Source organism: Gopherus flavomarginatus, unplaced genomic scaffold (assembly GCF_025201925.1).
Source record: "Gopherus flavomarginatus isolate rGopFla2 unplaced genomic scaffold, rGopFla2.mat.asm mat_scaffold_87_arrow_ctg1, whole genome shotgun sequence".
In the NCBI taxonomy this organism is placed as follows: Eukaryota; Metazoa; Chordata; order Testudines; family Testudinidae; genus Gopherus; species Gopherus flavomarginatus.
In genome coordinates this window covers 561,638-574,049 of record NW_026115172.1, presented here as the reverse complement: position 1 = coordinate 574,049, position 12,412 = coordinate 561,638, and positions in this window count along the sequence as shown.

Here is a 12,412-nt window from a genome sequence, read left to right as displayed (position 1 = left end):
CCAGGGGTCGGGCCCCTGGATCTGGGGATGGGGCCCCCAGGGGTTAGGCCCCTGGAGCTATGGTTCGGGCTCTCTGGGGTTGGACCCTTGGAGCTGGGGTTGGGGAGCCCAGGGGTTAGGCCCTTGGAGCTATGGTTAGGGCGCTCAGGGGTTGGGCCCCTGGATCTGGTGTTGGGGCCCCCAGGGGTGAGGCCCCTGGAGCTATGGTTTGGGCGCTCAGGGGTTGGGCCCCTGGAGCTATGGTTCGGGCGCTCTGGGGATGGGCCCCTGGAGCAGGTGTTGGGACCCCCAGGGGTTGTGCTCCTGGAGCTGGTGTTTGTGGCCCGAGGGGTTGGGCCCCTGGAGCTGGGGTTGGGGCCCCAGGGGGTTAGGCCCATGGAGCTATGGTTCGGGCGCTCAGGGGTTGGGCCCGTGGAGCTGGTGTTCGGGTCCCCAGGGGTTAAGCCCCTGGAGCTATGGTTCGGGCGCTCAAGGTTTGGGCCCTGGAGCTGTTGTTGGGGCCCCCAGGGGTTATGCCCCTGAAGGTATTTTTTGGGCGCTCAGAGTTTGGGCCCCTGGAACTGGTGTTGGGGCCCCCAGGGTTTAAGGCCCGTGGACCTATGGTTCGGGTGCTCAGAGGTTGAGCCTCTGGAGCTGATGTTGGGGCCCGTAGGTGTCGGGCCCCTGGAGCTGGTGTTGGGGCCCCAGGGGTTAAGCCCCTGGAACTATGGTTCGGGCGCTCAGGGCTGGGGCCCCTGGAGCTGGTGTTCGGGCCCCCAGGGGTTGGGCCCCTGGAGCTATTGTTGGGGCCCCCAGGGGTTAGGCCCCTGGAACTATGGTTCAGGCGCTCTTTGGTTGGGCCCCTGAAGCTGGTGTTGGGGCCCCTAGGGGTTGGGCCACTGGAGCTGGTGTTGGGGCCCGCAGGGGTGAGGCCCCTGGAGCTATGATTTGGGCGCTCAGGGGTTGGACCCCTGGATCTCTGGTTGGGGCGCTCTGGGGTTGAGCCCCTGGAGCTGTTGTTGGGCCCCCAGGGGTTGATCTCCTGGAGCTGGTGTTGGGGCCCGTAGGGGTTCGGCCCCTGGAGCTGGTGTTGGGGCCCCCAGGGTTTAGGCCCCTGGAGCTATGGTTCTGGCGCTCAGGGGTTTTTGCCCCTGGAGCTGGAGTTGGGGCCCCAGGGATTAGGCCCCTGGAGCTATGGTTCAGGCGCTGATGGGTTCGGCCCCTGGAGCTGGTGTTCGGGCCCCCAGGGGTTCGGCCCCTGGAGCTGGTGTTGGGGCCCCCAGGGTTTAGGCCCCTGGAGCTATGGTTCTGGCGCTCAGGGGATGGGCCCTTGCAGCCGGGGTTGGGGCCCCCGGGTGTTAGGCCCCTGGAGCTGGTGTTAGGGCCCCAGGGATTAGGCCCCTGGAGCTATGGTTCGGGCGCTCAGGGGTTGGGCCCCTGGAGCTGGTGTTGGGGCTCCCAGGGGTTAGACCTCTAGAGCTATGGTTCGGGCGCTCAGGGGTTGGTCCCCTGGAGCTGGAGTTGGAGCCCCCAGGGGTTGGGCCCTTTGATCTGGGGCGGGGGCCCCCAAGGGTTAGGCCCCTGGAGCTATGGTTCGGGCGCTCAGGGGTTGGACCCTTGGAGCTTGAGTGTGGGCCCCCAGGGGTTAGGCCCCTGGAGCTATGGTTCGGGCGCTCAGGGGTTGGGCCCCTGGAGCTGGTGTTGGGGCCCCCAGGGGTTAGGACCATGGAGGTATTGTTCGGGCGCTCAGGGGTTGGGCTCCTGGAGCTGGTGTTGGGGCCCCCAGGGGTTAGGCCCCTGGAGCTATGGTTCGGGCGCTGAGGGGTTGGGCCCCTGGAGCTGGTGTTGTAGCCCCCAGGGGTTGGGCCCCTGAAGCTGGTGTTGGGGCCCCTGGGGTTAGGCCCCTGGAGCTATAGTTCGGACGCTCAGAGGTTGGGACCTTGGAGCTATGGTTCGGGCGCTCAGGGGTTGGGTCCCTGGAACTTGTGTTGGGGCCCCCAGGGGTTCGGCCCCTGGAGCTGGTGTTTGGGCCCCCAGGGTTTAGGCCCTAGGAGCTATGGTTCGGGCGCTCAAGGGTTGGGCCCTTGGAGCTGGGGTTGGGGCCCCCGGGGTTAGGCCCCTGGAGCTATGGTTCGGGCGCTCAGGGGTTGGCCAATGGAGCTGGTATTGGGGCCCCCAGAATTTGGGCCCCTGGAGCTGGGTTTGGGGCCCCCAGGGGTTAGGCCCCTTTAGCTATGGTTCGGGCGCTCAGGGGATTGGGCACTTGGAGCTGGGGTGGGGGCCCCCAGGCGTTAGGCCCCTGGAGCTATGCTTCGGGCGCTCAGAGGTTGGGCCCCTGGAGCCGGTGTTGGGGCCCCAGGGGTTAGGCCCCTGGAGCTATGGTTCGGGCGCTCAGGGGTTTTCCCCTGGAGCTGGTGTTTGGGCCCCCAGTGGTTGGGCCCCTGGAGCTGGGGTTGGGGCCCCCGGGGATTAGGACCCTGGAGCTATGGTTCGGGCTCTCAGGGGTTGGACCCTTGGAGCTGGGGTTGGGGAGCCCAAGGGTTAAGCCCTTGGAGCTATGGTTAGGGCGCTCTGCGGTTGGGCCCCTGGAGCTGGTGTTGGGGCCCCCAGGGGTTGGGCCACTGAAGCTGGTGCTGGGGCCCCGAGGGGTTGGGCCCCTGGAGTTGGTGTTTGGGCCCCCAGGGGTGAGGCTTCGGGAGCTATGGTTCGGGCGCTCAGGGGTTGGGCCGCTGGAGCGTGTCTTGGGGCCCCCAGGGGTTGGGCCCCTGGACCTGGGGTTGGGGCCCCCGGGGGTTATTCCCCTGGAGCTATGGTTCGGTCGCTCAGGTGTTGGATCCCTGGAGCTGGTGTTGGGGCCCCCAGGGGTTGGGCCCCTGGAGCTGGTGTTGATGTCCCCAGGGGTTAGGCCCTGGAGGTATTGTTCGGACGCTCAGGGGTTGGGCTCTGGAGCTGGTGTTGGGGCCCCCAGGGGTTAGGCCCCTGGAGCTATGGTTCGGGCGCTCAGGGGTTGGGCCCCTGGAGCTGGTGTTGGGGCCCCCAGGGATTGGGCCCTTGGAGCTGCGGTGGGGACCCCCAGGGGTTAGTCCCCTGGAGCTATGGTTCGGGCGCTCAGGGTTTGGGCCCCTGGAGCTGGTGTTGGGGCCCCCAGGTGTTAGGCTCCTGAAGGTATTGTTCGGGCGCTGAGGGGTTGGGCCGTTGGAGCTGGTGTTGGAGCCCCCAGGGGTTAGGCCTCTAAAGGTATTGTTCGGGCGCTCAGGGGTTCGGCCCCTGGAGCTGGTGTTGGAGTCCCCAGGAGTTGGGCCCCTGGTGCTGGTGTTGGGGCCCCAGGGGTGAGGTCTCTGGAAGAATGGTTCGGGCTCTCTTGGGTGAGGCCCCTGGAGATGGTTTTGGGGCCCCCAGGGTTTGGGCTCCTGGAGCTGGGGTTCGGGCCCCCGGGGCTTAGGCCCCTGGAGCTATAGTTCGGGCGCTCTGGGGTTGGGCCCCTTGAGCTGGTGTTGGGGCCCCCAGGGGTTGGGCCCCTGGAGCTATGGTTCTGGCACTCAGGGGTTGGGCCCTTGCAGCTGGTGTTGGGGCCCCCAGGGGTTGGGCCCCTGGAGCTGGGGTTGGTACCCCTCGGCGTTAGGCCCCTGGAACTATGGTTCTGGCACTCAGGGGTTGGGCCCTTGGAGCTGGGGTTGGGGTCCCCAGGGGTTAGGACCCTGGAGCTATGGTTCGGGCGCTCTGGGGTTGGGCCCCTGGAGCTGGTGCTGGGGCCCTCAGGAGTTGGGCCCCTGGAGCTGGTGTTGGAGCCCCCAGGGTTTATGCCCCTGGAGGTATTGTTCGGGCGCTCAATTGGCTCCTGGAGCTGGTGTTGGGGCCCCCAGGGGTTGGGTACTTGGAGCTGTGGTGGGGGCCCCCAGGGGTTTGTCCCCTGGAGCTATGGTTCAGTCGCTCAGGGGTTGGACCCCTGGAGCTGGTGTTGGGGCCCGCAGGGGTTAGACCCCTGAATGTATTGTTCGGGCGCTCAGGGGTTGGGCCCCTGGAGCTGGTGTTGGGACCCCCAGGGGTTAGGCCCCTGGAGCAATGGTTCGGGCGCTCAGGGGTTCGGCCCCTGGAGCTTGTGTTGGGGCCCCCAGGGGTTGGACCCCTGGTGCTGGTGTTGGGACCCCAGAGGTTAAGTCCGTGGAGCTATGGCTCGGGCGCTCTGGGGTTGGGCCCCTGGAGCTGGTGTAGGGGCCCCCAGGGGTTAGGCCCCTGGAGCTGGTGTTGGGGCTCCCAGGGGTTAGACCTCTAGAGCTATGGTTCCGGCGCTCAGGGGTTGGTCCCCTGGAGCTGGAGTTGGAGCCCCCAGGGGTTGGGCCCTTTGATCTGGGGTGGGGACCCCAGGGGTTAGGCCTCTGGAGCTATGGTTCGGGCGCTCAGGGGTTGGACCCTTGGAGCTTGAGTGTGGGCCCCCAGGGGTTAGGCCCCTGGAGCTATGGTTCGGGCGCTCAGGGGTTGGGCCCCTGGAGCTGGTGTTGGGGCCCCCAGGGGTTAGGACCATGGAGGTATTGTTCGGGCGCTCAGGGGTTGGGCTCCTGGAGCTGGTGTTGGGGCCCCCAGGGGTTAGGCCCCTGGAGCTATGGTTCGGGCGCTGAGGGGTTGGGCCCCTGGAGCTGGTGTTGTAGCCCCCAGGGGTTGGGCCCCTGGAGCTGGTGTTGGGGCCCCTGGGGTTAGGCCCCTGGAGCTATAGTTCGGACGCTCAGAGGTTGGGACCTTGGAGCTATGGTTCGGGCGCTCAGGGGTTGGGTCCCTGGAACTTGTGTTGGGGCCCCCAGGGGTTCGGCCCCTGGAGCTGGTGTTGGGGTCCCCAGGGTTTAGGCCCTAGGAGCTATGGTTCGGGCGCTCAAGGGTTGGGCCCTTGGAGCTGGGGTTGGGGCCCCCGGGGTTAGGCCCCTGGAGCTATGGTTCGGGTGCTCAGGGGTTGGCCAATGGAGCTGGTATTGGGGCCCCCAGGATTTGGGCCCCTGGAGCTGGGGTCGGGGCCCCCGGGGTTAGGCCCCTGGAGCTATGGTTCGGGTGCTCAGGGGTTGGGCCCCTGGAGCTGGTGTTGTGGCCCCCAGGGTTTGGGCCCCTGGAGCTGGTGTTGGGGCCCCCAGGGGTTAGGCCCCTAGAGCTATAGTTCTGGCGCTCAGGTTTTGTCCCCTGGAGCTTATGTTGGGGCCCCCTGCGGTTGGGCCCCTCTAGCTGGTGTAGGGGCCCTCAGGGGTTGGGCCCCTGGAGCTGGTGTTGGGGCCCCCAGGGTTTTGGCGCCTGGAGCTGGGGTTGGGGCTACCAGGGGTTAGGCTCCTGGAGGTATGGTTCGGGCGCTCAGGGGTTGGGCCCTTGGAGCTGGGGTTGGGGCACCCAGGAGTTAGGCCCCTGTAGCTGGGGATTAGGCCCCCGGGGGTTAGGCCCCTGGAGCTATGGTTCGGGCGCTCAGGGGTTGGACCCTTGGAGCTGGGGTTGGGGAGCCCAGGGGTTAGGCCCTTGGAGCTATGGTTAGGGCGCTCAAGGGATGGGCCCCTGGAGCTGGTGTTGGGGCCCGAAGGGTTTGGGCCACTGGAGATGGTGTTGGGGCCCCCAGGGGTTGGGCCCCTGGAGCTGGTGTTGGTGCCCCAGGGGTTCGGCCCCTGAAGCTGTAGTTCGGGCGCTCAGGGGTTGGGCCCCTGGAGCTGCTGTTGGGGCTCCCAGGGGTTGGGACCCTGGAGCTGGGGTTCGGGCCCCCGGGGGTTAGGCCCCTGGAACTATGGTTCAGGCGCTCAGGGGTCGGACCCTTGGAGCTGGGGTTGGGGAGCCCAGGGGTTAGGCCCCTGGAGCTATGGTTAAGGCGCTCAGGGGTGGGACCCCTGGAGCTGGGGTCGAAGGCCTCTTGGGTTCGCTCCTGGAGCTGGGGTTGCGGCCTCCGGGGGTTAGGCCCCTGGAGTTATGGTTCGGGCGCTCAGGGGTTGGGCCCCTGGAGCTGGTGTTGGGGCACCCAGGGGTTAGGCCCCTGGAGCTATGGTTCGGGCCATCAGGGGTTGGACCCTTGGAGGTGTGGTTGGGGAGCCCAGGGGTTAGTCCCTTGGAGCAATGGTTAGGGCGCTCAGGGGTTGGGCCCCTAGAGCTGGTGCTGGGGCCCCCAGGGGTTGGGCCACTGGAGCTGGTGTTGGGGCCCCCAGGGGTTGGGCCCCTGGAGCTGGTGTAGGTGCCCCCAGGGGTGAGGCACCTGGGGCTATGGTTTGGGCGCTGAGGGTTTGGGCCCCTGGAGCTATGGTTCGGGCGCTCTGGGGTTGGGCCGCTGGAGCTGGGTTTGGGGCCCCCAGGGGTTCGGCTCCTGGATCTGGTGATGGGGCCCCCAGGGGTTGGGCCCCTGGACCTGGGGTAGGGGCCCCGGGGGTTAGGCCCCTGGAGCTATGATTCGGGCGCTCAGGGGTTGGGCCCCTGGAGCTGGTGTTCGGCCCTCCTGGTTTGGGCTCCTCTAGCTGGTGTTGGGGCCACCAGGAGTTGGGCTCCTGGAGCTGGTGTTGGGGCCCCCAGGGGTTAGGCCCCTGGAGCTGTGATTCGGGCGCTCAGGGATTGGACCCCTGGAGCTGGTGTTGGGGCCCCCAGGGGTTAGACCCCTGGAGCTATGGTTCGGGCGCTCTGGGGTTGGGCCCCTGGAGCTATTGTTCGGGCGCTCAGGGGTTGGGCCCCTGGAGCTGGGGTCGAAGGCCCCTTGGGTTCGCCCCTGGAGCTGGGGTTGTGACCCCCGGGGGTTAGGCCCTTGGATTTATGGTTCAGGCGCTCAGGGGTTGGGCCCCTGGAGCTGGTGATGGGGCACCCAGGGGTTAGGCCCCTGGAGCTATGGTTCGGGCCCTCAGGGGTTGGACCCGTGGAGGTGTGGTTGGGGAGCCCAGGGGTTAGTCCCTTGGAGCAATGGTTAGGGCGCTCAGGGATTGGACCCCTGGAGCTGGTGATGGGGCCCCCAGGGGTTGGGCCACTGGAGCTGGTATTGGGGCCCCCAGGGGTTGGGCCCCTGGAGCTGGTGTTGGTGCCCCCAGGGGTTAGGCCCCTGTAGCTATGTTCGTGCGCTCAGGGGTTGGGCCCCTGGAGCTGGTGTTGGTGCCCCCAGGGTTTGGGACCCTGGAGCTGGTGTTGGGGCCCCCAGGGGTTAGGCCCCTGGAGCTATCGTTCTGTCGCTCAGGGGTTGGGCCCCTGGAGCTGGCGTTGGGGCCCCCAGGGGTTGGGCCCGTGGAGCTGGTGTTGGAGCCCCAGGGGTTAGGAAACTGGAGCTATGGTTCGGGCGCTCAGGGGTTGGGCCCCTGGACCTATGGTTCGGGCGCTCTGGGGATCTGACCCTGGAGCTGGTGTTGGGGCCCACAGGGGGTGGACTGCTGCAGCTGGTGTTGGGGGCCCCCAGGGATTGGGCCACGGGAGCTGGGGTTGGGACCCCCGGTGGTTAGGCCCCTGGAACTATGGTTTGGGCGCTCAGGGGTTTGGCCCCTGGAGCTATGGTTCGGGCGCTCAGGGGTTGGGCCCCTGGAGCTGGTGTTTGGGCCCCCAGAGGTTGGGCCTCTGGAGCTGATATTGGAGCCACCAGGGGTTAGGCCCCTGGAGCTATGGTTCGGGCGCTCAGGAGTTGAGCCCCTGAAGCTATGGTTCGGGCGCTCAGGGGTTGGGACCCTGGAGCTGGTGTTGGGACCCCTAGGCGTCGGGCCCCTGGAGCTGGTGTTGGGGCCCCCAGGGGTTGGGCTAGTGGAGCTGGTGTTTTGTCCTCCAGGGGTGAGGCCCCTGGAGCTATGGTTCGGGCGCTCAGGGGTTGGGCCCATGGACGTATGGTTCGGGAGCTCTGGGGTTCGGCCCCTGAAGCTGGTGTTGGGGCCCCCAAAGGATGGGCCCCTGGAGCTGGTGTTGGGACCCCCAGTGGTTGGGCCCCTGGAGCTGGTGTTGGGGCCCCCGGGGGTTTGGCCCCTGTTGCTGCGGTTGTCTCCCCTGGACTTTAGGCCCCTGGAGCTATCGTTCGGGCGCTCAGGGTTTGGGCCCCTGGAGCTGGTGTTGGGGCCCCCAGGGGTTAGGCCCCTGGAGCTACGGTTCGGGCACTCAGCGGTTGGGCCCTTGGAGCTGTTGTTGGGGCCCCCAGGGGTTAGGCCCCTGGAGCTAGTGTTGTAGCCACCAGGGGTTAAGACCCTGGATCTATGGTTCGGGCGCTCAGGAGTTGGGCCCCTGAAGCTATGGTTCGGACGCTCAGGGGTTGGGCCCCTGGAGCTGGTGTTGGGGCCCCCAGGGGTTCGTACCCTGGAGCTGGTGTCGGGGCCCCCAGGGGTTCGGCCCCTGGAGCTGGGGTTCGGGCCCCGGGGGTTAGGCCCCTGGAGTCATGGTTCGGGCGCTCTGGGGTTGTGTCCTTGGAGGTGGAGTGGGGGCCCCCAGGGGTTAGGCCCCTGGAGCTATGGTTCGGGTGCTCAGGGGTTGGGTCCATGGAGCTGGTGTTGGGGCCCCCAGGGGTTAGGCCCCTTGTGGTATGGTTCGGGCGCTCAGGTGTTGGGCCTCTGGAGCTCTTGTTGGGGCCCTAGGGGTTAGGCCCCTGGAGCTATGGTTCTGACGCTCAGGTTTTGGCCCCTGGAGCTGGTGTTGGGGCCCCCAGGTGTTGGGCCACTGGAGCTGGTGTTGGGGCCCCCAGGGGTTGGGCCACTGGAGGTGGTGTTCGAGCCAAGGGGGTTAGGCCCCTGTAGCTATGGTTCGGGCGCTCAGGGGTTGGGCCCTTGGAGCTGGTGTGGGGGCCCCCAGGGGTTGGGCCACTGGAGCTGTTGTTGGGGCCCCCTGGGGTTGGGCCACTGGAGCTGGTGTTGGGGCCCCCAGGGGTTAGGCCCCTTGTGGTATGGTTCGGGCGCTCAGGTGTTGGGCCTCTGGAGCTCTTGTTGGGGCCCTAGGGGTTAGGCCCCTGGAGCTATGGTTCTGGCGCTCAGGTTTTGGCCCCTGGAGCTGGTGTTGGGGCCCCCAGGTGTTGGGCCACTGGAGCTGGTGTTGGGGCCCCCAGGGGTTGGGCCACTGGAGGTGGTGTTCGAGCCAAAGAGGTTAGGCCCCTGTAGCTATGGTTCGGGCGCTCAGGGGTTGGGCCCTTGGAGCTGGTGTTGGGGCCCCCAGGGGTTGGGCCACTGGAGCTGTTGTTGGGGCCCCCTGGGGTTGGGCCACTGGAGCTGGTGTTGGGGCCCCCAGGTGTTAGGCCCCTGGAGCTATGGTTCGGGCACTCTGGGGTTGGCCCTTTGGAGCTGGTGTTGGGGAACTCAGGGGTTAGGCCCCTGGAGGTATTGTTCGTGCGCTCAGCGGTTGGGCCCCTGGAGCTGGTGTTGGGGCCCCCAGGGGTTAGGCCCTTGGAGCTATAGTTCTGGCGCTCAGGTTTTGTCCCCTGGAGCTTATGTTGGGGCCCCCTGCGGTTGGGCCCCTCTAGCTGGTGTTGGGGCCCTCAGGGGTTGGGCCCCTGGAGCTGGTGTTGGGGCCCCCAGGGTTTTGGCGCCTGGAGCTGGGGTTGGGGCTACCAGGGGTTAGGCTCCTGGAGGTATGGTTCGGGCGCTCAGGGGTTGGGCCCTTGGAGCTGGGGTTGGGGCACCCAGGAGTTAGGCCCCTGTAGCTGGGGATTAGGCCCCCGGGGGTTAGGCCCCTGGAGGTATGGTTCGGGCGCTCAGGGGTTGGACCCTTGGAGCTGGGGTTGGGGAGCCCAGGGGTTAGGCCCTTGGAGCTATGGTTAGGGCACTCAAGGGATGGGCCCCTGGAGCTGGTGTTGGGGCCCGAAGGGTTTGGGCCACTGGAGATGGTGTTGGGGCCCCCAGGGGTTGGGCCTCTGGAGCTGGTGTTGGGGCCCCAGGGGTTAGGCCCCTGGAGCTATAGTTCGGGCGCTCAGGGGTTGGGCCCCTGGAGCTGCTGGTGGGGCCCCCAGGGGTTGGGACCCTGGAGCTGGGGTTCGGGCCCCCGGGGGTTAGGCCCCTGGAGCTATGGTTCAGGCGCTCAGGGGTCAGACCCTTGGAGCTGGGGTTGGGGAGCCCAGGGGTTAGGCCCCTGGAGCTATGGATAGGGCGCTCAGTGGTTGGGCCTGTGGAGCTGGTGTTGGGGCCCCCAGGGGTTGGGCCACTGGAGCTGGTGTTGTGGCCCCCAGGCGTTGGGCCCCTGGAGCTGGTGCTGGGGTCCCCAGGGGTTGGGCTACTGGAGCTGGTGTTGGGGCCCCCAGGGGGGAGGCCCCTGGAGCTATGGTTCGGGCGCTCACAGGTTGGGCCCCTGGAGCTGGTGTTGAGGCCCCCAGGGATTCGGCCCCTGGAGCTGGGTTTTAGGCCCCCAGGGGTTAGGCCCCTGGAGCTATGGTTCTTGCGCTCAGAGGTTGGGCCCTTGGAGTTCGGGTGGAGGCCCCCAGGGGTTAGGCTCCTGGAGCTATGGTTCGGGAGCTCATAGGTTGGGCCCCTGGAGGTATTGTTCTGGTACTCAGGGGTTGGGCCCTGGAGCTGGCGTTCGGGCCCCCAGGGGCTGGCCCCTTGAGCTATGGTTCGGGCGCTCAGGGGTTGGGCCCCTGGAGCTGGTGTTGGGGACACCAGGGGTTGGGCCCCTGGAGTTGGTGTTGGTTCCCCAGGGGTTAGGCCTCTGGAGCTATGGTTCGAGCGCTCAGGGGTTGGTCCCCTGGCGATGGTTCAGGGGCCCCCAGGGGTTGGGCCCCTGGAACTGGGGTTAGGTCCCCCAGGGGTTTGGCCCTTGGAGCTATGTTTCGGGCGCTGAGGGGTTGGGCCCTTGGAGCTGGGGTGGGGGCCCCCAGGGGTTAGGCCCCTGGAGCAATGGTTCGGGCGCTCAGGGGTTCGGCCCGTGGAGCTGGTGTTGGGGCCCCCATGGGTTCGGCCCCTGGAGCTGGTGTTGGGGCCCCCAGGGGTTAGGCCCCTGGAGCTACGGTTCGGGCACTCAGGGATAGGGCCCTTGGAGCTGTGGTTGGGGCCCACAGGGGTTAGGTCCCTGGAGCTTGTGTTGGAGCCACCAGGGGTTAGGACCCTGGAGCTATGCTTCGGGCGCTGAGGAGTTGAGCCCCTGAAGCTATGGTTCGGGCGCTCAAGGGTTGGGCCCTTGGAGCTGGGGTTGGGGCCCCCGGGGGTTAGGCCCCTGGAGTTATGGTTCGGGGGCTCTGGGGTTGGGTCCTTTTAGTTGGAGTGGGGGCCCCCAGGGGTTAGGCCCCTGGAGCTATGGTTCGGGCGCTCAGGGGTTGGGCTCTTGGAGCTGGGGTGGTGGCACCCAGGGGTTAGGCCCCTGGAGCTATGGTTCGGACGCTCAGGGGTTGGGCCCCTGGAGCTGGTATTGGGGCCCCCAGGGTTCTACCTCTGGAGCTGGTGTTGGAGCCCCCAGTGGTTAGACCCCTGGAGCTATAGTTCGGGCGCTCAGGGGTTGAGCCCTTGGAGCTGGGTTTGGGGCCCCCGGGAGTTAGGCCCCTGGAGCTGGTATTGGGGCCCCCGAGGGTCAGATCCCTGGAGCTATGGTTCGGACGCTCAGGGGTTGGGCCCCTGGTCCTGGTGCTGTGGCCCCCAGGGTTTGGGCCCCTGAAGCTGGGGCTGGGGCCTCCGGGGGTTAGGGGCCACCAGGGGTTGGACCCCTTGAGATATTGTTCGGGCGCTCAGAGGCTGGGGCCCTTTAGCTGATGTTGGAACCCCCAGGGGTTGGGCCCCTGGATCTATGGTTCGGGTGCTCAGGGGTTGGGCCCCTGGAAGTGGTGTTGGGGCCCCCAGGGGTTGGGCCCTTGGAGATGGGGTCGGTGCCCCCAGGGTTTAGACCCCTGGAGCTATGGTTCGGGCGCTCAGGGGTTGGGCCCTTGGAGCTTGGGTGGGGGCCCCCAGGGGTTAGGCCACTGGAGCTATGGTTCGGATGCTCAGGGGTTGGACCCCTGTAGCTGGTGTTGGGACCCCCAGTGGTTGGGCCCCTGGAGCTGGTGTTGGGACCCCCAGGGGTTAGGCCCGTGGAGGTATTGTTCGGGCGCTCAGGGGTTGGGCCCCTGGAGCTGGTGTGCGGCCCCCAGGGGTTAGGCCCCTGGAGCTATGGTGTCGGGCGCTCAGGGGTTAGGCCCCTGGAGCTATGGTTCGGGCGCTCACGGGTTGGGCCCCTGGAGCTGGTGTTGGGGCCCCCAGGGGTTGGGCTCCTATAGCTGGTGTTCGGGCCCCCAGGGGTTGGGCTCTGGAGCTGGGATTCGGGCCCCCAGGGGTTAGGCCCCTGGAGCTATGGTTCGGGCGCTCAGAGGTTGGGACCTTGGAACTGGAGGGGGTTAGGCCCCTGGAGCTATGGCTCGGGCGCTCAGGGGTTGAACCCTTGGAGCTGGGGTGGGGGCCCCCAAGGGTTAGGCCCCTGGAGGTATGGTTCGGGCGCTCAGGGGTTGGGCCCCTGGAGCTGGTGTTGGGGCCCCCAGGGGTTGGGCCGTTGAACAGGGGCTTGGGGACCCCGGGGTTTAGGCCCCTGGAGCTATAGT